This window comes from Dermacentor andersoni, chromosome 2, assembly GCF_023375885.2.
Source record: "Dermacentor andersoni chromosome 2, qqDerAnde1_hic_scaffold, whole genome shotgun sequence".
Lineage (NCBI taxonomy): Eukaryota > Metazoa > Arthropoda > Arachnida > Ixodida > Ixodidae > Dermacentor > Dermacentor andersoni.
This window is the reverse complement of record NC_092815.1, coordinates 239,947,799-239,972,853: the sequence shown is the minus strand read 5'-3', so window position 1 is coordinate 239,972,853 and position 25,055 is coordinate 239,947,799. Positions and strand designations below refer to the sequence as shown.

At 51.1% G+C, this 25,055-nt stretch overlaps 1 protein-coding gene across 1 annotated transcript in view; it reads left to right on the top strand.

The window, feature by feature from the left end:
- The window catches only part of LOC126539897 (uncharacterized), a 145,595-nt gene that overhangs the window by 59,492 nt on the left and 61,048 nt on the right, over positions 1–25,055 (top strand). The gene's annotated exons all lie outside the window — the stretch shown is intronic.

Below are 25,055 nucleotides of genomic sequence, written 5' to 3'. Positions count from 1 at the left end.
TATATTGTATTTTTCTGGCACCGTGGAACTTTACATGCGAGGGCTTGGCTTCTTCGCAACCTCGCGGTGTCGGGTCTCCGTCCCATTTAAATAAATTATTTCCCTCTTATTTTTTGTTATAGGTCAGATCGTCTTAACATTTCTCAGTTACGCATTGTTCTTGCTCTTTGAACATGTTTGTATTTTAACCCTGCAGCCCGCTCATGCCACAGGCCAGTCCTCTTTGATAATCCAGTCCTTCATTTCCATCCTTTTGATCCGCCTTCCCTGTAGCGGGTTAGTTCCATAGTTGAGGGCCATCATCATCATTTGTCGCTCCAGCCGCCGGCGGCCACAAGACCGCGGTCGGTACCCGTTGCGCAGCCAGCGTCCAACATGGGCGGCATGGAGGAGTCCCGCTGCGTGCGCCACCGCATCCGGCAGTGGGAGGCCCGGGCGGAACCGCTGCCCCCGGTGCGTCCGCCCGTTCTCTTTTCTCTCTCCTCGTCTCTGCACTGCGCGGCTGGCGAGGGCTGTCTGGTCACGCCCCCGTGGCCCTGCCGTCGTCACTGTCGTCTCTAGGTCGCACGGAACACACAGGTGTTCGATAAGTGTTCGCGTATCCGTCCATTCTGCTGTTTCTGCGACACTTTTGAAGGTACACCAAAGAGACTCTACAAATCGCGGTTTGGAATAGTAGCGTGGTCGCTCATAACTCATTTATTCACTTGATTGAGAAAAGTTGAATACTTACTACTGACGCCTCATTGACTGCACGTCAGGTTAAAGTCGCTGTAGTTTCGACGCATTTGCTTGCATGAACGGCACTTTTGGCGCAGTTTTTGAAAATTGCTAGGCGGAGTCTTTAGTCTCTTCAGAACGCAGTGCAGTTCTTTTCTAGCGATAAAAAATAACGACTCGTGTGGACGCTGTCAGTATCCACGTATAGCAGGAAAGCTTCCCGCGACAATGCAGTGTTTGTTGTCAGCAGAAAACGTATCAATATGACTGCTGTAGTAAGCGTGCGCGGCGCCAGCGTTTCCATCGAGCTATTCGGTTACCGACGGCTGTGGCATGCACCGCGGTGCTACACTCATAAACAAATTTACACCGTTTTGGTCGTATCTTGCCACACAAAAATAATCGTCATCTGTGTTGTTCGCATTTGCTTTCTTCAACGCAGCGAGCTCGGTACTTCCAAGTTACGAACACGATGTGCGTTATCAGCATGACAGAGCATTCAAGACAGGAAAGTAACGAGCTCAGCGTTTTCATGAAAGGAAACGCAGCAGGACAGATGATTATCGTTCTGTGGCAAATATACTCCTCAAAGGGTGTACGTTTGCAGCGTGCTCGAACGCGAGGCGCGATGTGTGCGCGGCATCTGGCGTGACCGCGTTTCGCAGCTCTTGGTGCACTGTCCCGTACCCGCGCGAGAAGAGCTGTCGTTCTCGAGACAGGCCAACACTTAGAGCCAAAAAGCTAGACCTTTCTAGTATTTGCCAAAATGAATATTTCGCGCTCAGCACATAGTTATTGTATTCTGCAAGGCCCCAATGTTAGCCACTATCATCATTATCACATTACCGTACGCATCGAGCGGCACACGCAGCTAAAGCATTTTCGGTCATCGCGGTAGGTTGGTGATAAGGACAATGAATAACCTACCGCGATCACCGAAAATGCTTTAGCTGCGTGTGCCGCTCGATGTCATCACAGATAAGGATAATGAATAGCCTACCGCGATCACCGAAAATGCTTTAGCTGCGTGTGCCGCTCGATGCGTACGGTAATGTGATAATGATGATAGTGGCTAACATTGGGGCCTTGCAGAATACAATAACTATGTGCTGAGCGCGAAATATTCATTTTGGCAAATACTAGAAAGGTTTAGCTTTTTGTCTCGTTTCGCGCAGCGCACGATTTCGCGCGCTGTGCACTGGGACACCTGAGTAGCGGTAGAACTCTGTGCTACAGGAATACTGAGGCAGACACAAGCGGATCACAGGGCGTGATCCTGCGCTGGAACACGGTAGAAAATGACATAGTTTCGGGGTTTGTTCGCGAGACTGCACAACGTGGGAACAAGCAAACGAAACGGAAGTACATGTCTCTTGTTGCGGTGCGAAGCAAAACAAAAACATGCAGACATTCGGTTTGTGTGTTTTATTATTTCTCTAAGCTTTAATTCGTCTATTCAAGCAACACGGATAACACCTATACACAGATAACATAACAAATGTTGCCTTGAATAATTCTCCAAGTTACGTGTCACTGCGAGCGACGTCACAGCTCAAACACGTGTACGTAGGCGCACTAGCACGTGTACGTCATCCTACGACTTGGAGCGCGGCGGCCGCGAGTGAAGAGGGAAACGGCGTTCGGTATGAAATTTCAGATCTTTCCGCGGCGCGTAGTGATGTAATACTTTGCAGACACGATCGTTATCGCGCATTGTGTCCTCTGCGCTTGTAAGCTCAAAATGGCCAGACCTGGTGGGGGGCCCTTTAACAAAGCGAATGGCTTTCTAACCGCCGTCGTGGTGTAGTGGCTTTGACGTTGTGCTGCTATGCCTGGGGGCAGGGGATCAAGATCCGGTCGCGGCGTCCAAATTTTGATGGGGGCGAAATGCAAAAACGCCCATGTCCTGTATATTGGGTGCGCGTTGAAAAACCCAGGTGTTCAAAATTATTCTGGAGTGCTCGCACTACGGCTTACCTCTTAATCATACAGTAATTTTAGGCATGTGAACCCCCAGAATTTAATTTCACTTTTTAATAGTTTCCAGAAGCATCCTGCTATTCGCTTACATGTACAATCATCATCGAAGGTTTCTGCGTGTTTTCTTTGTAACGATCCATTTTTCCCCCGCACTTTGTCGTTACCTCGAACCCCGCCGACATAACACTGTGGCCGACATCAAGCACTTGGCGTGACGGATAAGGAAATAAGAAGCATTAATTGCGATAGCAAAGTATTAGATAAATATACGAATTGAAGTAGGTAGTTTTATCGGCCATGTGAATTGCATCGAGCATTCGCCTACTGAAAATTGCGCGCACAAGGACATGTACAGGTCTCACTCGCATGACGCTCGCTGTTAGAACACTGTCGTGATGAGCGCTTGCAGAGGGTAGCGGACGCTTCGTGCTGCCTCTCGCTTCAACGTCTCTTCGAAACTATTCCGGGACCTCCAGCACTAGGCGCGCGGGAAGCAGTGCGCGTGCAACCAGCGGCTAAATCGGCTCGCCCACTTTTGCACCCGCCGCAGATTACCTTCAAGACAGGGCGCGCGGGCCGCGTGTGCTCTCAGCCGCGCCGTGCGTGTGCTACGGTCAACCGATAGAGGAGGGGACGCGCGCGTGTCGGCGAGCTCCACCACTGGAAAAGCTGGCGCCACCGTCGGCGTGACGTGGCATGAGGGATCACGTGGACACAGCGGCCGCGTCGGCTGCTTCGGAAGCGCCGAAGCGCGCTAAAAACGAAAGCTTAAAGTCCCACCTGTGCTGCGGTTCTGATTAATTGGTGAGGCTTTACCGCCTTGGGTGCCAACTTGACATCTGAAACAACTATAACAGGTAGTGGCTGCCTTTGGAGGCGTGCAGCATAGTAGGCTACTGCTCGGTGCCGCAGTGCCGGACGTACGCAACGGAGCCCGGTGTCAGCCTTATTCACACGTAGCCGTAGGGCAAGGAGCTGCGTGAATCTTGGCTGGCGAAACTTAGAACTGGCAGACAGCCATCGGCTACAACTAGGGTATGTAGCAAGCACACACGCGAGGAAGATTTCTGCTACGGGTATACGGCGCCGGGACTGCGCGATGTTCGGTGAGTAGCAGAAAACGCGCACTGAGACGCTCGCCCGCGCCCGCTGCCCGGCTAATGTCAGGACGGTTTGGTCTGTGAACTTGTTGATGCTAGATACTGGCAAGTTCACTGGAACAGAAATGGAGCGGTAAGACGCACATTAAAGAAATGCATGGCATATGGTCATGTTTGTGTTAAGAATTAATGCACTGGATTACAAAAAAGAAGCAGAGAGAAATCGCACGCTGAGAAGACCGATAAACGTACAGTGCGACGCAACTTGAGAAATAATATTGAAATGTCCAAGAATGTAGAAGACAAAAAAAGATTGAGTCGTCGCGACAGCGCGTCACAGTCGCCGTAGGCGTCAGTCTATATAACGAAATTATTTTTGGACAGTTCTGATAGCGTCCACCCAACAATGGTTGCTAGTGTACTGTCAAATGCTCATATGCTGCGGCCTAAAGCTCACGGCACGCACACACACACGGTGCGAAAACGCGCTCACAGCGAAAGAACATTGTGCGTGGACATGCGTGCAGACGCGCAGTCGGTCGCTGCGAACCCGTGCGATCGCCGCATTGAGGCTTAATTCTGTTATGCCCCATTTGTTTACACAGACAGCCTACTATAAGAACATATTTCACATAGTTTACTTTCAGCGTTTGCCTACCTTTCACGCAAGAAGCCGGCTCGGGAGACTCCTTCGCGGCGACCGCGCGTAGTGGCGTTCGCTGTACGTATTTGGTAAAGATATAGCGTCTGTAAACGATTCTGTGCTTTCAGTTTGCCCAAGATTATTGTATTGTCAGTCAAAACCTTCCCTCGTTTTCAGAGTACTTACATTAATGTCCAGGAGGGCTGCCGCGTGGTGTTTTTATTGAGCGCCGTAAGCGAAACCTATGAGGAGCGCGCCGCGTGATCCCTCATACTGCGCAAGGGAGGCGCTTCCGACTGATGGCGACTCCGTAGCTCCTCGTCCCCAATCATAGAGTTTCTAAATAAATACCCTAGAGGGAAATGTGGCGCTAGTGTCTATACGGGGGCTCTCATGAGCGTTGCCTCAACCTACATGGGAATGATGTACAGGCTTTGAATTGACTTCGATCTTTAGACTAACCCGCCGTGGTTGCTCAGTGGCTATGGTGTTAGGCTGCTGAGCACAAGGTCGCGGGATCGAATCGCGGCCACGGCGGCCGCATTTTGATGGGGGCGAAATGCGAAAACACCCGTGTACTTAGATTTAGGTGCACGTTAAAGAACCCCAGGTGGTCGAAATTTCCGGAGTCCTCCACTACGGCGTGCCTCATAATCAGAAAGTGGTTTTGGCACGTAAAACTCCATAATTTAATTTTAATTTTAATCTTTAGACTAGTGGCGTTTGCTTGCGGCGCAGTAAACGAAACTATACTCAGATATTATCGCGTAAAATCTAATTTTATTTCTGCAGTGTCTTATATAATGCACAACACGCTACATTAACTTTGTATGACTTTGAGATGAAAGCACGGCTTATATCGTTAGGGCACACCAGGGTATGCATTCTTCTACGATTATGTTCCGGATTTAACGCCCGAGAATAATAATTTATTTTTGCAACAGCAATAACAACCATGCATGTACTTATATAAAGATACTCAAGTATTTATGGAAATAAAAATGTATTGTGAGAAAGTGTTGCGCGCTTGAGAGGAATGCTACAAGTGTCGTCTGCTACGACGCCTGCTCGCTGCAAACGCGAGACTTTTCTCGCAGACGACAGGCACTTGCGAACTCTCTCGCTCTTTCGAAAGGCTGCGTCGGCTGTCGCAATTGCTGAACGTCTTCAAGTACTTTTAAGCACATCTGTGGAAGTGCTAGCTAGGACGCTAGTGGCCTCCTACGAGTATGCTTCATCATATTTTATATTGACGTAGCGCTTCCGAAGCGTTATGGCGTGGCTTTGCACTTACCCATTTTGCGACACTAGACTACAGCCAGGAAGCAGCAACCTTTCCTACCACAAGTAAGTTTGTGTTCTCAAAGTCCTAAAACACGCATTTCAATAAGCACATAAACGAGCAATGCTTAATAAAGCCCTCAATAAAATTTGATTGTCAAGCCACTAGATGTATAACTGTATGTGTCTTGTATCATTAGTGCCTTTCTTTTTTTCCTAAAGTTTCATAAAGCACATAACACTACCAAATGGTCAAAACATGTTCTTTCAACGTTTACGATTCCCTCGCTTTCTCGTCAGGGCTTCGACACCACACCGCGACACAAACATCGTCCCAGCCGCTGGCCCAGCGCGTTGTCGCCACTTCGAGCAACATAACAAAAGCAGAGCGCTTTGCTTTGCACTGTCCCACTGCAGGTTATAGCAATTGCGCTTGAAGCGGAAGCAAAACTGCCAAAAATACTTGTAGACTAGTTCGCCAGTCAACGGAATGCCAATCCGAAGCCTGTACTTCCCATCATTCACATGATGGTTGATCGATCGCAGCGCCAGATTTCCCTCTAGTTATACTAATATGAAACGCTATGCCCCTAATAGTTCACTGGTTCAAGTTTTACAGCGAAAGCTTTACTGGCCGCGAACTTGCGATTTCGCCGTGGCGGTGTCCCGAGGAGGCACATGACGTCACAACGCGCGCCCCGCCGCGGATATTTCTCTCTCTCTCTCTCTTGCTCCCTAGTCACTACTGCGCATGCGCCACTGGTAGCCCCGATCCACATGTGTTCCGCCGCTGCGCAGCGCCTTTCCGCCGCCGCTGTTTGGTATGGCGTCACACCACGTTCCTCGTCGTTGCGCTCGCCTCCACTCGCTTCGCCAGCGGCGTCGCATGCCTGATAACATGTCGGAGGATTAAAAAGGAGAGAGCGCGTGCGCCGCAACCACAGTTGAGGCGACATTATATGGACTGCGACAATTCTGATAAGCAGGAGGAGGCCTGGAATCGACATCGGAACGAGATGAAGAGGAAACGAATCGCCCAGGAAACAGACGAACAGCGCGCCGAACGACTGGCTAAACGCCGCAACATAGCTTGACAACCAGACTAACCTGGACTTGCAGTCAAGATTAACCAAGGCTAACCATGCTATGCCTTAGCTTTCGCTACGGATATCCTGGCATAGCCGAGCTAAGCCACTGCCAACTTTTTCTGTTATGCGCTACGTGTAAGGTCAAATGACCGTTCATAAAGTCTATGTATTACCACGGCCGCTCGATGAAAACGCACACCTGTGCGTTTTCATCGAGCGGCCGTGGTATTACTCAAAGCTTGTGTGCTCTCGGCAAGTTTTGAAAAAAAAAATTGGGTGGTATCCACCCCTCCCATTTCCCCCGTTCACCAACCCTGGTGTCGCGCTCGCGGAATTTGTACGAATTTTAACGTTCACAGGTTGTCAAGTTCGCATACGGTGCATTAGATTTTCTTTTAGGGGGCGGGGCGGGGTTCATGATCAGTAATAGAGAATACTATCTTTCTGGCAACTGGTAGCAACTCGCCTTTATGGGCTCCAAAGCGAGCTAATCGAGAATCGATCCCAATAGCGTTCTTTATTTAGGAAACGCCAGAATAACGATATTTTATTGTGAATGCCAAGTTGGGGGAGCTGAATTGGTAAATTGTATTTCCGGAATATCATGATGGAATGAATGATTTAAAACTTTATTGATTTATTTACGTAGTAGTGACGGGGCAGAACACAGCAGTAAAACTGTGAATAACTTAACCTTTTTTATTGGTTTAACCTGTGCCGACAAAAGCGAGTTGCACTCACAGCACTGATAGCGGCGAACACGATCGGCGACCGTCGGGATATTCTGATCAGCGGGTCAAGCGCGTCGGCTTTTATACGTCGCTCGTCGAAGGTTCGAGTGTAGTCGCTGCTGCCCACGCGGTTTCCGGAACATACTACACAGTACGTGTCGCGCATGCAGTCTGATCATAGAAGGTTCGGCAAGGACATACCACGACAGATAGAATGAACGATAACATTGGAGTAAACTCGAAATCATGCAGGCGCTTCTTGCGTAGAGCTAGCGATAACGTCTGACATATGTGAGCCGGTGAAAAGCGGTCACCGGATGAAGATAAACAAGTGCACGTGTCAATATGAAGAGGTGACGCTAGGTTAGGGGCTCCGCTGGTGGAACTTTTTCAGGCACTTCTGCACGTAGTCCACCAGGTAGCGTTGATCGTGCTGTGTTCATCGTGGGTGTTTTTTCCTTTTTCTTTAACATCCATCCATACATCTTTGGCAACGATGAGCCAGTCCGGGCAAGGGGTATTATGATTGAACACTGCGCTACGAAGCACTACTTTCGGCACGAACGTGAAGAAATAGGACATTAGAGACGCATGAGGCGCAGACTGACAACTGTTTAGTGAGAACGATGTAAAAAAAAAAAAATGTAGATCTAGCGCGAGTAAGCAAGATGCACGGTCAAATGGCACGTGCTACTTGTATAGATACAAAAAAACCATGTGACTGTGCGTCTTGCTTACTCCCGCTATATAAGCATTTTCTAATGTCGCTCTTATTAAACAGTTGTCAGCCTGCGCCTCATTTGTGTATATTGACACGTGTACTTATCTTTATCGGGCAACTACGTTTCGCCGCTTAACTGTAATCACACAGCGAGGGACGCGCCTGCATGTATCCGACGTTTCTGGAAAGTTATCGACGCTTCTATCCGCGTGTCTGTTGTCGCCGAACCTTGTGTTATCAGATTTCATCGCGTGACACGAATGGTGTCGAACTTTGTGGAAGACACGCGGGTCCCATCAGTTAATCTGGAACATTCGACGACTGATCTATAAAAGCCGACGCGCTTGACCCGCTAATCAGATTTTCGACGATCGCCGACTGTGTTCGCCGCTTTCGTTGTGCTATAAGTGTAGCCTGTTTTGTGGGCACAGGTTCGCCCAATAAAAGCTAGTTTTGTATTCCACCGTACTGCTTCTTTCTTCACCGTCACTACCACGTGACATCTGGTGGAGGTGCTTTTGGTCCATGTACCGGACGCCCCCGACAAGCCGTGATCCAAGCCCGGACCGTAAAGAGAGCACCAACGTAGTCACGGACCATCGAGTAAGCCGTCGTCTACAACAGCTGCCCCCGGAACACGGACTTCTACCTGAGAAGACCAAGAAGATCGTGGCCAAGACAACCCCAATGGCTGCCCCAGCGACCCCCGTTGTCCTTCAACAACCTCGGGACCCACCGACCTTCCATGGAGCAGCAACTGAAGACCCGGAATCCTGGCTGGAGACGTACGAGCGAATCGCGACTTTCAACAACTGGGACTCCGACGACAAGTTGCGGCATGTATACTTCGCCCTAGAAGACGCCGCGAGAACGTGGTTCGAGAACAGGGAGTCGACATTGACAACATGGGACCTGTTCCGTACCGGCTTCCTGCGCACCTTTACAAGCGTCGTGCGCAAGGAAAGGGCCGAAGCTATGCTGGACGCCCGAGTGCAGCTACCAAATGAGAACGTTGCCATCTTTACGGAAGAAATGAGCCGTCTGTTCCGCCACGCCGACCCGGATATGGCCGAGGAAAAGAAAGTACGCCTGCTCATGCGTGGTGTGAAGGAAGAACTTTTCGGCGCAATGGTACGAAGCCCACCGACGACCGTAGCAGAGTTCCTTCGCGAGGCCACCGGCATTGAGAAGACACTCGAAATGCGGAACCGGCAATTCAACCGCCGCACAAGCTCTACCCACTACGCAGGAATTCAATCACTGGCCACGGACGATCTGCGCGAGACCATCAGGGCCATTGTGCGCGAAGAACTGCGCAAGGTCTTGCCTTCGTCGCAGCCTCAAGTGGCCTCTATCGCCGACATCGTGAAAGAAGAGGTGCACCGATCCCTTGGAGTTCCTGAGGTGCAACCAGAACCACCGCAGCCGGAAGCAATGACCTACGCCGCCGTCGTCGCCCGCCGTCAAGGCCCCCCTGCGCGACCGCGCCAAGGTCCTGCAACACCGCAATTCCGTCGTCCGCCGCCGCCGCCAGCGCGCCCACCCGTCGCCCAGCGCACCTATGCGAGGAAGACGGACATTTGGCGAGCCCCCGACCACCGCCCGCTCTGCTATCACTGCGGAGAAGCCGGCCATGTGTACCGCCGATGCCCATACCGCGACATGGGACTGAGAGGGTTCGCCGTCAACGCGCCGCGTCCACAGCTTGGGGAGCGCCCACGTGACATTGCCGATTACCTAGCCGGCACTCAGTGGAACTCTCGACGACCGTCCCGTTCGCCGTCACCAGGCCGCTACCTGTCGCCGCAGCGCCGTCCATACACTGGCCCAGCCCGGGGCCGCTCTGCGAGCCCATACCCGGAAAACTAAAAGCAGCAACCGATGGAGGTGCGGTTGCTGTTCGTCGAACTGACGAAGATCCTCCGCCGCCGACGAAGACGACGAAGAGACCACCTCGACGACATAATAACGACACGCCGCCGTCCCGACGCAGTCAGGAAGCCAAGACTACACCGACGAAAGACGACTTGACGACGCGACGTTCCAGCTTCAGTTCAACACGACGCAGCCGCGATCCGACGCCAAGACCTAACTGCAACGCCAGACAAAGAACCACCGACCTCGACGTGCTTCTCGACGGCCACGCAGTTACCGCCTTAGTGGACACAGGCGCTGATTACTCCGTCATGAGTGGACCCATCGCCGCCCAGTTGAAGAAAGTTAGGACCGCATGGGAAGGCCCTCAGATTCGCACCGCTGGAGGACACCTCATCACGCCGACTGGGATCTGCACGGCAAGAATAACCATTCATGACCGGACTTACCCTGCCACCTTCGTTATCCTCCAACAGTGTTCACGAGACGTCATTCTCGGTATGGACTTCCTGGACCAACACGGCGCAATCATCAACCTGAAGTCGAAGTCAGTAACGCTGTCTGAAGATAAAGCAATGCCGCCGGAGAGCCCTCGTAGCCATCACGCCTTGAGTGTGCTCGAAGATCAAGTGAGCATCCCGCCTCGCTGCAGCATTGTTATTTCGGTCAGCACCGAAACACCCGCTGACGTAGAAGGCGTCATCGAAGGCGACCAACGTCTACTGCTAGACCGTGAAATTTGCGTCGCAAGAGGGATCGCTCGACTGCATGGAGGGAAAACTGAAGTGTTGCTGACAAACTTCAGCCAGGAGTTCAAGCACATCAACAAGGGCACGACGATCGCGTACATCGAGGAAATTCTGGAAACAAGTAATGCGTTTGTCCTCTCGGATTCCGCCGCATCTACCCCGACGACCATGGTTCCCGAACCAGACTACGACATTAATCCAAATCTCCCTATGATTAAGCAACAGCAGCTCAGAAGTCTGCTCCGACGATACAAAGGCTGCTTTTCGATGTCATCGAGGATTCGACAAACACCAGTCGCCAAGCATCGCATAATCACCGAGGAATGCGCTCGACCACTCCGTCAGAGCCCTTACCGAGTTTCGGCGCGAGAACGTGAAGCTATAAGAGAACAAGTCGACGAAATGTTGCGCGACGACATCATCCAGCCGTCGAAAAGCCCGTGGGCATCCCCTGTTGTTCTGGTAAAGAAAAAGGACGGAACCCTACGTTTCTGCGTCGATTATCGTCGTCTGAACAAGATCACGAAGAAGGACGTATACCCCCTCCCACGGATAGACGACGCATTGGATCGGCTCTGCAACGCTAAATACTTCTCGTCCATGGACCTCAAGTCTGGCTATTGGCAAATAGAAGTCGACGAAAGAGATCGCGAAAAGACCGCCTTCATCACCCCAGACGGCCTCTACGAGTTCAAGGTCATGCCATTCGGACTGTGCTCGGCGCCTGCAACGTTTCAGCGCGTAATGGACACGGTTTTAGCAGGATTGAAGTGGCAGACCTGTCTCGTATACTTGGATGACGTCGTCGTCTTCGCCGGAAATTTCGACGTTCACCTTAGGCGGCTGGCAACAGTACTAGAGGCCATCAGGTCATCAGGACTTACTCTGAAGCCGGAAAAGTGCCGCTTCGCTTACGAGGAGCTTCTATTTTTAGGCCACGTCATCAGCAAATCTGGAGTCCGCCCCGACCCGCAGAAGACAGCTGCCATAGCAAAGTTCCCACAGCCCATCGACAAGAAGGCAGTGCGTAGATTTCTTGGCATGTGTGCCTACTACAGGCGATTTGTCAAGAACTTTTCACGCATCGCTGAGCCGCTGACGCAGCTAACTAAATGTGACGTCGAGTTCAAGTGGGAAACGCCGCAGGCCGACGCATTTCAAGAACTCAAACGACGCATGCAGTCGCCGCCCGTACTTGCGCACTTCGACGAGCACGCCGATACCGAAATCCACACTGACGCCAGTAGCCTAGGCCTCGGCGCCGTCCTGGTCCAGAGAAAAGATGGACATGAACACGTGATAGCTTACGCTAGCCGGTCGTTGTCAAAAGCGGAAGGCAATTATTCTACAACCGAAAAGGAATGCCTCGCCATCGTTTGGGCTACAGCGAAATTTCGCCCTTACCTATATGGCAGGCCATTCAAAGTCGTCAGCGACCATCACGCCTTGTGTTGGCTAGCGAATTTAAAGGATCCCTCAGGACGGCTGGCACGGTGGAGCCTGAGACTACAAGAATACGACATCACCGTAACATACAAGTCCGGACGAAAACACTCAGACGCCGATTGCCTATCACGCGCCCCCATTGACCCGCCGCCGCAAGATGACGAGGACGACGACGCCTTCCTTGGAATAATAAGCGCGGAAGACTTCGCCGAACAACAACGAGCGGACCCGGAACTTAAAGGCCTCGTCGATTATTTGGAAGGGCACACCGACGTTGTTCCCAGGGCATTTAAGCGCGGATTATCTTCCTTCACGCTTCAAGACAGTCTACTCGTGAAGAAGAACTTCTCACCAGTCCGCGCCAATTACCTTCTTGTTGTCCCGTCAGGACTTCGTCCAGAAGTATTGCACGCCCTACATGACGATCCGACCGCTGGACACCTCGGATTTTCCCGGACACTATCGAGGGTACAAGAAAAGTATTATTGGCCGCGCCTGACCGCCGACGTCAGCCGTTATGTCAGAACATGCCGAGACTGTCAGCGACGCAAGACACCGCCGACAAGGCCAGCCGGATTACTACAGCCAATCGAGCCTCCTTGCCGACCATTCCAGCAGATCGGGATGGACTTGTTGGGACCCTTTCCGACGTCAATAACCGGAAATAAGTGGATAGTCGTGGCGACGGACTACCTCACCCGCTTCGCTGAAACAAAAGCACTGCCGAAAGGTAGCGCAGCCGAAGTGGCGAAATTCTTTGTCGAAAACATTCTGCTGCGACATGGCGCCCCAGAAGTCCTCATCACCGACCGAGGAACGGCCTTTACAGCGGAGCTCACCCAAGCCATTCTGAAATACAGTCAGACAAGGCACAGGAGGACAACGGCTTACCACCCGCAGACGAATGGTCTTACGGAGCGGCTGAATAAGACCCTCGCCGACATGCTAGCGATGTACGTCGACGTCGAACACAAGACCTGGGATGCCGTCCTGCCGTACGTAACATTCGCTTATAACACGGCGGTACAAGAAACGACACAGATCACGCCATTCAAGTTGGTTTACGGCAGGAACCCGACGACGACGCTCGACGCCATGCTGCCGCACGTCACTGACGAGGAGAATCTTGACGTCGCTACCTATCTCCAGCGCGCCGAAGAAGCCCGACAGCTCGCCCGCCTACGGATCAAGACCCAGCAGCGTACCGACAGCCGACACTACAACCTCCGACGACGCTTCGTCGAGTACCAGCCCGGCGACCGTGTTTGTGTATGGACCCCGGTACGCCGGCGAGGACTCAGTGAGAAGCTGCTGCGACGCTATTTCGGACCCTACAAGGTCATCCGACGTATTGGCGCACTAGACTATGAGGTCGTGCCAGACGGCATTTCGCACTCGCAGCGGCGCCGCGCACGATCTGAAGTGGTCCACGTGGTGCGCCTTAAGCCATTTTACGGACGCTGATGAACTTCCTTACTTTGTTGTTTTCTTTGCTACGAGTGCTTTTCTTTGTTACTTTCGTTTGTTAGCAGCATCGGGTCGATGCTTTTTAAGAGGGGGGTAATGACACGTGTACTTATCTTTATCGGGCAACTACGTTTCGCCGCTTAACTGTAATCACACAGCGAGGGACGCGCCTGCATGTATCCGACGTTTCTGGAAAGTTATCGACGCTTCTATCCGCGTGTCTGTTGTCGCCGAACCTTGTGTTATCAGATTTCATCGCGTGACACGAATGGTGTCGAACTTTGTGGAAGACACGCGGGTCCCATCAGTTAATCTGGAACATTCGACGACTGATCTATAAAAGCCGACGCGCTTGACCCGCTAATCAGATTTTCGACGATCGCCGACTGTGTTCGCCGCTTTCGTTGTGCTATAAGTGTAGCCTGTTTTGTGGGCACAGGTTCGCCCAATAAAAGCTAGTTTTGTATTCCACCGTACTGCTTCTTTCTTCACCGTCACTACCACGTGACAATATCAATGTCCAATTTCTTCGCGTCCGTGTCGAAAGTGTTGTGCATATCGCAGCCCAGTGTTTCTTCGTGTAACAGAACCAGCTGACCCGCTACATACAACACATCACTGGAGTATCTCAGTGTGCTACATTCTCATCGTGTACGGAGGCTAAAAAAGGCGGTGAAATGAAGCATGGGTGGTGACGTCACCTTAGGAAGTTTCCGTGCAGTGATGCCTTGAATTCGGCCGCCTCTGGTCGGTAGCATTGTTTATCGATTAAGAATGATGAAATGGCATGGTAATTGAACCAGACACCTAACCTAGAATGATTTCATAAATTTATTGGGAACAAAGCGATCGAAATGTGCGGAAATATTTCGAAATGTGTGACGCTACGCTTACGTATAGCGAGCGCGTTGCGATTTGGGCACGAAATTCAAATATGGAAGTGTTGTTCTTGTTTTCACCCCTGGTAATCAATGCTTTGCCTTTAAATCAACATAATCGAGCCTTAAAAGCACACTCGACTGGTGCAAATAAATTTTCAGCGTTGGCTCTTTGGTGTCTCTTGGGCTACCGTTCGCATCTATAGATCAGTTCACCGAGCTGTACCCCGTCGACTTGTTTCTCGTACCGAATATTTCGTTATAAGTAGCCATTATTTTAGGGTATGTATGTAGCGGGTCGTGGTCGTGGGCTGGCTCGAACCTGCCGCCGAACAGAAACCGGGCGTAGCGGTCGCTAGGCGGGCCGGTCGCCACGGGGTCGGTTGCCATGGCAGCGCCGCGGTGTGTTGTGGCACGCGCTCCAGCTGATGGACGCAGCCGCGGTCGTGGTGCCGTCGGTGCGACAGCGCATCGCCCGCTGGGAGGAGCGCCTGTTGCGGACGCTGCAGGTAACGAGCACGTATGCACGCAGAAGGGCGTTACACGCGCGTGTAATAATACCGCGCTACGCGCTCTCCTCACTGGTGTTCTAGCGCACGCTTGCGGGCACAGCGATACACGTCGCAGAATGCGCTCTGCGAGCCGCGCTGGGGAAGCGGCTCCAAAAGAGCCGCCGCGGGAAGCGGCGGGGCGCAGGTTTTTCTCGTAATTTGGCGGCCATGCTATACTACGCGGTTGGTGCAGGCGCCTGATGAAGCCTAGGCGCTGATCGCTCGGTGTGTCGCCACTGCGTTTGTTTCCTCGCCTTACGATTACACGAGTTGTGGGCGTGAAGGTGCTGTCGCGCTGCCTTGGCACTCCAGAAGGCACTTGCGATTTTGTTTCCTTGAAATGGCGGTGACAGCTGATAGGCGATCACAGTGTGGCGTTTGAATCGGCCTGTGTAGTCTGCCCGGTTGTCCACCGCCCCGGACCCAAGTGGGATGGAGCATTGCGCAGCTCTAGGAGAATGGGCGGAACAGTCGGGGATGTTGTGGCGGCGCTAGTGCCCCGCCAGAACTGTGTGCGCGGTTTCAAGCGCTTGTAATTACTGCGATCGTGGACCGATTCATAGCCGCCGCGGATAACAGCCGTGGCCAAAGGCTCGAGTAGTTCAACATTTCTGCTTGTCGGCTGCTGTTTCAGTCCGTCGTTACGTCTGTACTCAGTCCTGCTTACTGCACAACGACGGAGCTTTCTAACGAAACCTGGTCTTCTCCGTGCAGCCGCCGTTTCTCGGTGCCGCGCTGCTTAGCACAAGAGATGCGTGTGGAAGTCCACTTACGCGATTTTTGGCATGAGGTCTAAAGTTGGCTGCTTCGCACTGCTGGGGCACTTGCTGGTAATGCCCAGAGACTGAAAACGCGTGCACACGCACGCACACACGCTTGCGTGCCTGCTTCCTGCACGCCGCATGCAACTTCCGTGCCGGTGTAAAATTTCTGATCAGATTTCGACAACACAACCGTGGACCGTATTTTGAAAGAATTATTTCACTATTTTGTTGCACTGTTCGGGATACTTTGTACAACACTGCACCATGGCCTCGTGGTACATTGGATGGTAAGAATAGAGTAAGCTTTGGCTCTGGGTCAACTCCGATTTTTCTGTTGCAATACATGTAAACTAGAGAAATGGTTTTGAGATAAAAGCTTGACCGCTTTGAATTAAATTTGTTGCACTTGAAAGAGAAAATTAAGTCCTGACTACTATAGGAAGCAGTACTTTTATGTATGGCTTGGAATTGTTTACAAACATATACGAAAATTGGCAAATTAGAAAAAAAAAGTTGAAGCAAAACGTTTACAAATTCTTAACTCTGCACCGCGAACAGATATCGCAGTTTCTTAAACTGAATCTGTTAGAGCATCGAAGCAGACATATTTTATATATGAATTGATAGCTTGCATGAAATTGTTGCACTTTTTGTGAGGGTTTCGCGAAAGTCCTACTCACAGTGTAGTGGTATATTTCAGAGTGGGGTATAATACATCACGTTTGTTCGCTTGAAATGTTTTAACAGGTGCAGTTTTAGAATTGTGATTTCATTATTTATTACTCAGAGTTGAAAACTTGGTGCTTGAATTTTTTTATTTTGCAATTTTGAATAATTTTGGTTAAAAGAATGACGGCTTAAATAAAATACCAGCTTCCCACAGTCACTAGATTTTACCTTTCTGTTTCAACTGCAACAGAGTTTATAAAATCGGTGTAGTCGTTGCCGAGGAAGAGATTTCTCCGTTTTCGTTATTTAGACTGGAGATCTCGAGCTAACGGTACAGAGAAGAACAACTTCTGTATCTGTAAATTACCCATTCCACAGTACCCGAAACACCATTCGTACCGCGAGAAGACGCTGGGTAGGCCAGAGAAGACAAAGTACGAAGGACGAAGCCGTTTTGAAGTTGCCGCACCCACTTACGGTGACCTTTTAACAGCATCTGCTAGGGCCCAGTTAATTCATTAATTGTAAATATCGCCTGCATATTTGGGTTTCAAAGGAGCCGGAGAATGAATATAGCAAGTTTCGCGAACTTCTGCTGAGCCAAGGCGGGAAAATTGAAGAAAAAAAAAAACATTTAAATCAGTGGCCCGTTACACTGACGTACCGGCATTCTTGTTTCGGCGTTAAATAAAAAATATTAAGCTTGAGCTTCACTTTCTATTTTAATTATCGAGCCATTATCGTGAAATTGACGACAGTTTTCAAATTGTGCTTTTTCAGTCTGAATTGATTTGTTCTTTTGCTTCAGGGTCCCTTTAATGCCGTACTGCCAGTTACGGTTGCACGCTTGGCATGCAATTTTGCACCTTTTATTCCTCACCTTAATGCAGAAATTCACGTTCATTGCGTAACGAGAACGCCAAATGAATTACTATCGCAGACTTTACGGCGCCAAGCACGCACGACGTTGGAACACGGTCGGTCGCCGCTTCCTTCAGTCTGCGAGTCCGTTACACTCGTGTGTGTTGGCATGCGGTGGCGCTGGCATCAGAGGGGACATCGCTCAACTCACACTAGCGTCTATGCAGCAGCGTCCCCGTCATTAGAAGGAGTGTCTGATGCGGCCTGATGAAGCGGGAGTGGTTTCTTCGCATTAGCTTGAGAAAGGCAGAGGGCGTCATACGGCTGTGAGGGAGAAAGAAAAGTGAAAGAAGCAGACGGTGAATTGGATGCAAAGAACTGAAACAAAAAAAGACCAGGGAGATTTACAAGAATGAGAACAAGGAACCTAGATGAGAATATCTGTACGATAACACAAAGGGAAGTGCCTTGCTACTTGAGGCTCGAGCTGGTTGCCCAAGGACATAAACGTACATTCGCAACGAGATCAGGCATGCTTATGCTCCAGCAAAAATCCGGAGAACACTCCGCACGTCCTTATCGAATGCGGAGGCGTTCACCCAGCGAGACCAGTACGTGGCGTAGAAATTCCAGAAGCCCTTGGATTTAAAGTGGACGGAAGTATCAACCGGCCAACAGTCGAGATGAGCATGAGAGGTTTAGTGTGTTGGTGGAAAAAGAAGCGCGGAAGAGACAGATACGATCGCATCTGTTAACAGGCATAAGTATCGGTACAAGGCAGACAAATTAGGAGGAAGGAAAAAAAAGGTAAAGGAGATGTTTGAGATTTTCTGGACTGTCCAAATAAAAAAGATATTGCATGAAAAATTGGTTTGAACATCCGGTTGTGTTCTGATGCCTTTTTTTTGTCAAGGAACTTTTACTGTAATGGTCAGGGGAACCTGGAAAAGTCGGAGAATTGGGAATCGGTGGTTTGCTAGACACTTTGACGAATTATATGAATCAGTGTGCAGTTATGCCTCGAGATAGCGAAGTTGATAAAATCTGCACCTCGTGATAGCGTCACATTGTCGTGCTGGTGACGAACCACGGTAGCACAACGCAAATCACGAGACTGTTTATATGGCGAATGTGTGCTGCAGCAAAACAAGTAGCACTCGGCTCGAGGATAGCTGCAAGCAAGGTCGCCGATTTTCGAAAATCCGGTCTGCGGGTAAAGCGCGTCGGCTATTTATACATGACTCGTTGAAGGTTCAGCTTAATCTCTGGTGCCAGCGTGTTCCAGAAAGTACTACACAATTCATGTCGCGCATGCAATCTGATTACACGAGGTTCGGTGGCAACAGACCGGATAGAACCGGCGATAACATTCGAGAAACTTCTGACACAGAAAAGAGCATGTTGCGCTGTGCGATAACATGCAACTCAGATTGACTTGTGAAAGGCGTTCATCGAAGTAATAAAAATGTGTACCCGTGTCAGTATTGATATTTTGTTATATTTAAAGCTTCCCTCTTATGCAAATACAGTCGCCGATCGATTTTTCGTACGCGGTAGGGGCCGTAAGAATGTCTGGAATAACCAGCAGGGTGGCTTAGCGGCTATGGTGTTGCGCTGCTAAGCACGAGGTCGCGGAATCAAAGGCGCGAAAATGCAAAAACTCCCCTGTCCCGTGCATTTACTTTTCGTCACATTTACTGTACGAACAGTGTGCCGATGTGCAAGTCATTTGACCCACTTTTTTCGCCAAAGGCGAGCTCCCCGAGCGGGCTGATTATATCTGATTTTCTTATATTCACGTCTTGTTAGACTGGTTCTTTTTCCTTCTATTATGTATTCTTTTATTGATTCACGAATTGTTAAGCTGGTACTTTTTCCCGTTATGCATTCTTGCTCTTGTGCTATGTACGCCCCACTCCTGCCTAAGACCTTCCGTGAAGGCTCGCAGTAATTCTGAAATAAATAAATAAATAAATAACTAAATTGGGGGCCACGTTAAAGATCCACTGGTGGTCAAAATTAATCCGGAGTCCACCTGTACGGCGTGCCTTAATGAAATCGTGGTTCTGGAACGTAAAATTCCAGAATTGAGTTCAACGAGTGAAATATAGGGCAGCCGAAAAAAAAAACGAATTGTAGCGAAAAAAAAGTCATTTTATAAAGTTTCAGAGTCGGCGACATGGATTTCATGCCATGTCGACGATATCTTCAGATCGGCGGTGCGAGGCGAAGCCTGCGATGCTTTCGCGTCCAGTTTGCAGCCGCGGCTAACTAGCGTCGTTCGCAGTGGGACGACGCTATTAGTGGACCGATCTCCACCCAACCCGATCAATCTGCACTTTCAAAACCCGTCGGTCGCTTTAAAGAAAACTTTGCTTTAAAATCACATGACATTCACGCGACGACTCGTTGATCATGGTCGCCATGTTTGTTGTAAATTTGCACTGCGCGCGCGTTCGTGTACGAGAGGCCAAGTAAGATGTAGTACGGCGTTCGAAAAAGAAAGTCGCAGTTTCGCCTGAAAGGAGAAGTATGGATAACGATAGCAAGGTATTTGATAAGTGGCGATGGTTCGTAGGTTTATTGGCTGTATAAACTGTGGGACGATGCCCTCAGCGACAGACCTCCCGAGGTCCTCCAAACTGTGATACAACGGGCTCGAAACATCGCCGGCATCATCTTAGGCACCCTGGACAGAGGGTTCCTCCCACACTGCTCTCGCCATTCAAATATTATTAATAAAGATGTTTTACTCTCTCTCAGCTGTATAAGCTGCATGCAGTAAACACTCGCTTACAAAATAAGCAACATTGTTGTTTATTCATGTCTTCCTTCGTGCCGCAAGCAGCAGGAAAGGTATTCTGTGCGAGTAGTGGGCATGCTGAGGTTATGATCAGCGGCGCCACAGCCAATCGGCACCTCACTCGATGACGGCGAGCGGACAACCCCGGCGCGATGAGGAGCGCCCGCGGCGTAACTATGAAAGCGAAGCTTGTATTGTCTCACTCATGTCGGCGTCGATGTAGCCGTACAAAAGAACCAAAGCCGCGCGAAAATAAAAATTGCTTATCGGGCTGCGGATTCGAACCACCGACCTCCGGGTTGCTAGACCACAACGCTAGCAGATTCAGCCACTGTCTGTGGCTGAATCTGTGGAAGACAACTAACGCGTGAGCAGTGGCACGAGCGCGAGAGCATTATTGGAACACTAGCGTGATGAGTGGCATTAGAACCAGCGGTGGAGGACGACTAACGCGTGGACAATGGCACGAGCGCGAGGGCATTATTGGAACGCTACCGTGATGAGCGGCATCAGAACCAGCGGTGGAGGACGACTAACGCGTGGACAATGGCACGAGCGCGAGGGCATTATTGGAACGCTACCGTGATGAGCGGCATCAGAACCAGCGGTGGAGGACGACTAACGCGTGGACAATGGCACGAGCGCGAGGGCATTATTGGAACGCTGGCGTGATGAGCGGCATTAGAAGCAGCGGTGGAGGACGACTAACGCGTGGACAATGGCACGAGCGCGATGGCATTATTGGAACGCTACCGTGATGAGCGGCATCAGAACCAGCGGTGGAGGACGACTAACGCGTGGACAATGGCACGAGCGCGAGGGCATTATTGGAACGCTAGCGTGATGAGCGGCATTAGAACCGGCGGTGGAGGACGACTAATGCGTGGACAATGGCACGAGCGCGATGGCATTATTGGAACGCTACTGTGATGAGCGGCATCAGAACCAGCGGTGGAGGACGACTAACGTGTGGACAATGGCACGAGCGCGATGGCATTATTGGAACGCTACCGTGATGAGCGGCATCAGAACCAGCGGTGGAGGACGACTAACGCATGGACAATGGCACGAGCGCGATGGCATTATTGGAACGCTACCGTGATGAGCGGCATTAGAACCAGCGGTGGAGGACGACTAACGCGTGGACAATGGCACGAGCGCGAGGGCATTATTGGAACGTTGGCGTGATGAGCGGCATTAGAACCAGCGGCGGAGGACGACTAACGCGTGGACAATGGCACGAGCGCGAGGGCATTATTGGAACGCTAACGTGATGAGCGGCATTAGAACCAGCGGTGGAGGACGACTAACGCGTGGACAATGGCACGAGCGCGAGGGCATTATTGGAACGCTAGCGTGATGAGCGGCATTAGAACCAGCGGTGGAGGACGACTAACGCGTGGACAATGGCACGAGCGCGATGGCATTATTGGAACGCTACCGTGATGAGCGGCATCAGAACCAGCGGTGGAGGACGACTAACGCGTGGACAATGGCACGAGCGCGAGGGCATTATTGGAACGCTAGCGTGATGAGCGGCATTAGAACCAGCGGTGGAGGACGACTAACGCGTGGACAATTGCACGAGCGCGAGGGCATTTTGGAACGCTAGCGTGATGAGCGGCATTAGAACCAGCGGTGGAGGACGACTAACGCGTGGACAATGGCACGAGCGCGAGGGCATTATTGGAACGCTAGCGTGATGAGCGGCATTAGAACCAGCGGTGGAGGACGACTAACGCGTGGACAATGGCACGAGCGCGAGGGCATTATTGGAACGCTGGCGTGATGAGCGGCATTAGAAGCAGCGGTGGAGGACGACTAACGCGTGGACAATGGCACGAGCGCGAGTGTATTATTGGAACGCTGGCGTGATGAGCGGCATTAGAACCAGCGGTGGAGGACGACTAACTCGTGGACAATGGCACGAGCGCGAGGGCATTATTGGAACGCTGGCGTGATGAGCGGCATTAGAACCAGCGGTGGAGGACGACTAACGCGTGGACAATGGCACGAGCGCGAGGGCATTATTTGAACGCTGGCGTGATGAGTGGCATCGGAACCAGCGGTGGAAAACGACTAACGCGTGAGAAGGGGCACAAGCGTGAGGGCAGTATTGGAATGCTGGCGTGATGAGCTGCGTCGAGCCAGCTGTTTAAGAAGACGAACGCGCGAATGGCATGAGCGCGAGGGAATTATTGGAACGCTGGCGTGTGGAGCGGCATCGGAGCCAGCTGTGGAAGACGACTAACGCGTGAGAAGTGGCACGATCGTGAGGGCAGTATTGTAACGCTGGCGGAATTAGCGACATCGGAGCCAGCTGTGGAAGACGACTAACGCGCGAGCAGTGGAAAGAGCGCGAGGGCATTATTGGAACGCTGGCGTGATGAGCGGCATCGGGACCAGCGGTGGAATACGACTAACGCGTGAGAACTGGCACGAGCGTGAGGCCAGTATTGGAACGCTGGCGTGATGAGTGGCGTCGGAGCCAGCTGTGGAAGACGACTAACGCGTGAGCAGTGGCACGAGCGCGAGGGCATTATTGGAATGCTGACGTGATGAGCAGCATTGGAGCCAGCTGTGTAAAAAGACGACCGCACGAGCAGTGGTACGAGCGTGAGGACATTATTGGAATGCTAGCGTGATAAGTGGCGTCGGAGCCAGCTGTGTAAGAAGACGAATGCGCGAGTAGTGGCACGAGCGCGAGGGCAGTACTGGAACGCTGGCGTGATGAGCGGCATCGGAGCCAGCTGTGGAAGACTACTAACGCGCGAGCAGTGGCACGAGCGTGAGGGCAGTATTGGAACGCTGGCGTGATGAGCGACATCGGAGCCAGCGTGGAAGACGACTAAGTGAGGAGTGGTACGAGCGTGAGGGCATTGGAATGCTGGCGTGATGAGTGGCATGGGAGCCAGCTATGGAAGACTACTAACGCGTGAGGAGTGGTACGAGCGTGAGGGCATTGGAATGCTGGCGTGATGAGTGGCATCGGAGCCAGCTGTGACACGACCGCGTTCGCGTGGTTACGCCGACGCTCAACCCAGTAACGGGCGCCTAAGAGCTGCGCTCTAAAAACAACAAAGCCAAGGTGATACGTGAAGCCCTTCCTCGATAGCGGTGAAATATCTCGTGCGAATCGAAGCCACGTCACACATAAAACAAACAAAAAGCAAAAAGTTCGACAGGTACGTGTTACTCCTGTAACACAGAAAAAAGCGAAAGCCTGCTGCGCATTTGGTAATACATTAAGTTATACAATCGGGGCTAGACTTCTTGCAAGACATAACGAGCCGCAAGGAGGACACGCCTCCTTAGAGTTTCATACAATTACTAGAGGAAACTCTGGCGTTAGTGTCTACGGGAGCTGTATGTAATCAGGGTGGTTCAGCCAGCATGGAAATTATGGAAGTACGCGGATTTGCCTAAACTTCATCCTTCTGGCTTCAGAGTGCTCCGCGACTTTGTGAATTCATTTCCAAGAAAGTACTGTGTAAGAAACTATTTAGGAAACATTAAAATTGCCCGACGGCAGGATTCAAACACAGGACCTCTTGCACAGAAGCCCGATATTGAAACAATTACGCCTTCGAAATTTATCCAGGGTGTCCACCAACCGGGAAAACCGGGAATTCTCAGGGATTTTGAGTAGTCTGGAAAAAGTCCGGGAAAACTCAGGAAATTTGGGCCTCTATAAGGGAAAATTAGCGGCAATATTATTGAAAGGGTCGAAAGTCGCGGTAATGCTGGCTCGAGTAACAGACAGGAATCGTAATGAATCGTCTTTGACGCTCTGTCGTCGGCTGGAGGAGTTGCCAGCGTACAGTCAACGACCGACTTTCCGGATTCCCGATAACTTAGACGGCTTCGCGGCACCGCAACGTACCCCATAGAGTCAACGTATCAGAACGTGTGACATTTCCGACGCAAGAACTCTCCGCCATCCGATCTTCCGGACGTTTTGCCGTGACCGCAGGTCCGAAACGGCAATAATGAAAGGCACCACCGCTGCCATTTTGATTACTTCGCCACCTCGAACCGGCACTCTCGCACGCAGATCCGCTGGCAGCCGTTGCCGCCACTGCGGCAACGCTAGGCCTAGCTACTTCTATGTTCGCTATGAAGCTTCTTGCCGTTGGATGCCGAGTTTTTTATTGAAAGAATTCGCTGCTGTCAGCAATGGCACGGACTCCGCCTTTGTGGTCCTCGCGATTGGCTTAGAAACCTGGAAAACATGGTGCGTTGCATAATGCCGGTTCCTGAAAGTCAGCTTCGCCTCTGTACAGAAATGTTACTTGGTGAAGCTTACGCAAAAGTATTGCAGTGAAGCATAACAAGCGTGGGAAGGGGCTATTGCCACGGAACACAGTATGTATTCCTTAATTATACACGCGTGCACCCGGTATTTCCTGTCACAGTACGAGCACCGATATGCCTAATATGTGTACCGACAGGCCTTCAGAGCGTTTTCGAACGTGCCTGTGGCGGTTTGAGCCCCTAAAGGCACTAAATGACACCCATTTATTTATTTTCCAACTGGCCGATTTTTCGGACGTTTTCGCGGCCCCTGGGAGTTCGAAAAATCGGCCGTAGACTGTGCAACTGACCAAGATACTTCAAATGGTCTTTGGGGCGAACGAGTGGCGGAAGGAAAACAAGAACAGAAATTACCTACGCATTGAGGAATAAACAAAAGGAAGCTTGCTGCCGCCGTTTTGAAGGAGCCAGCGC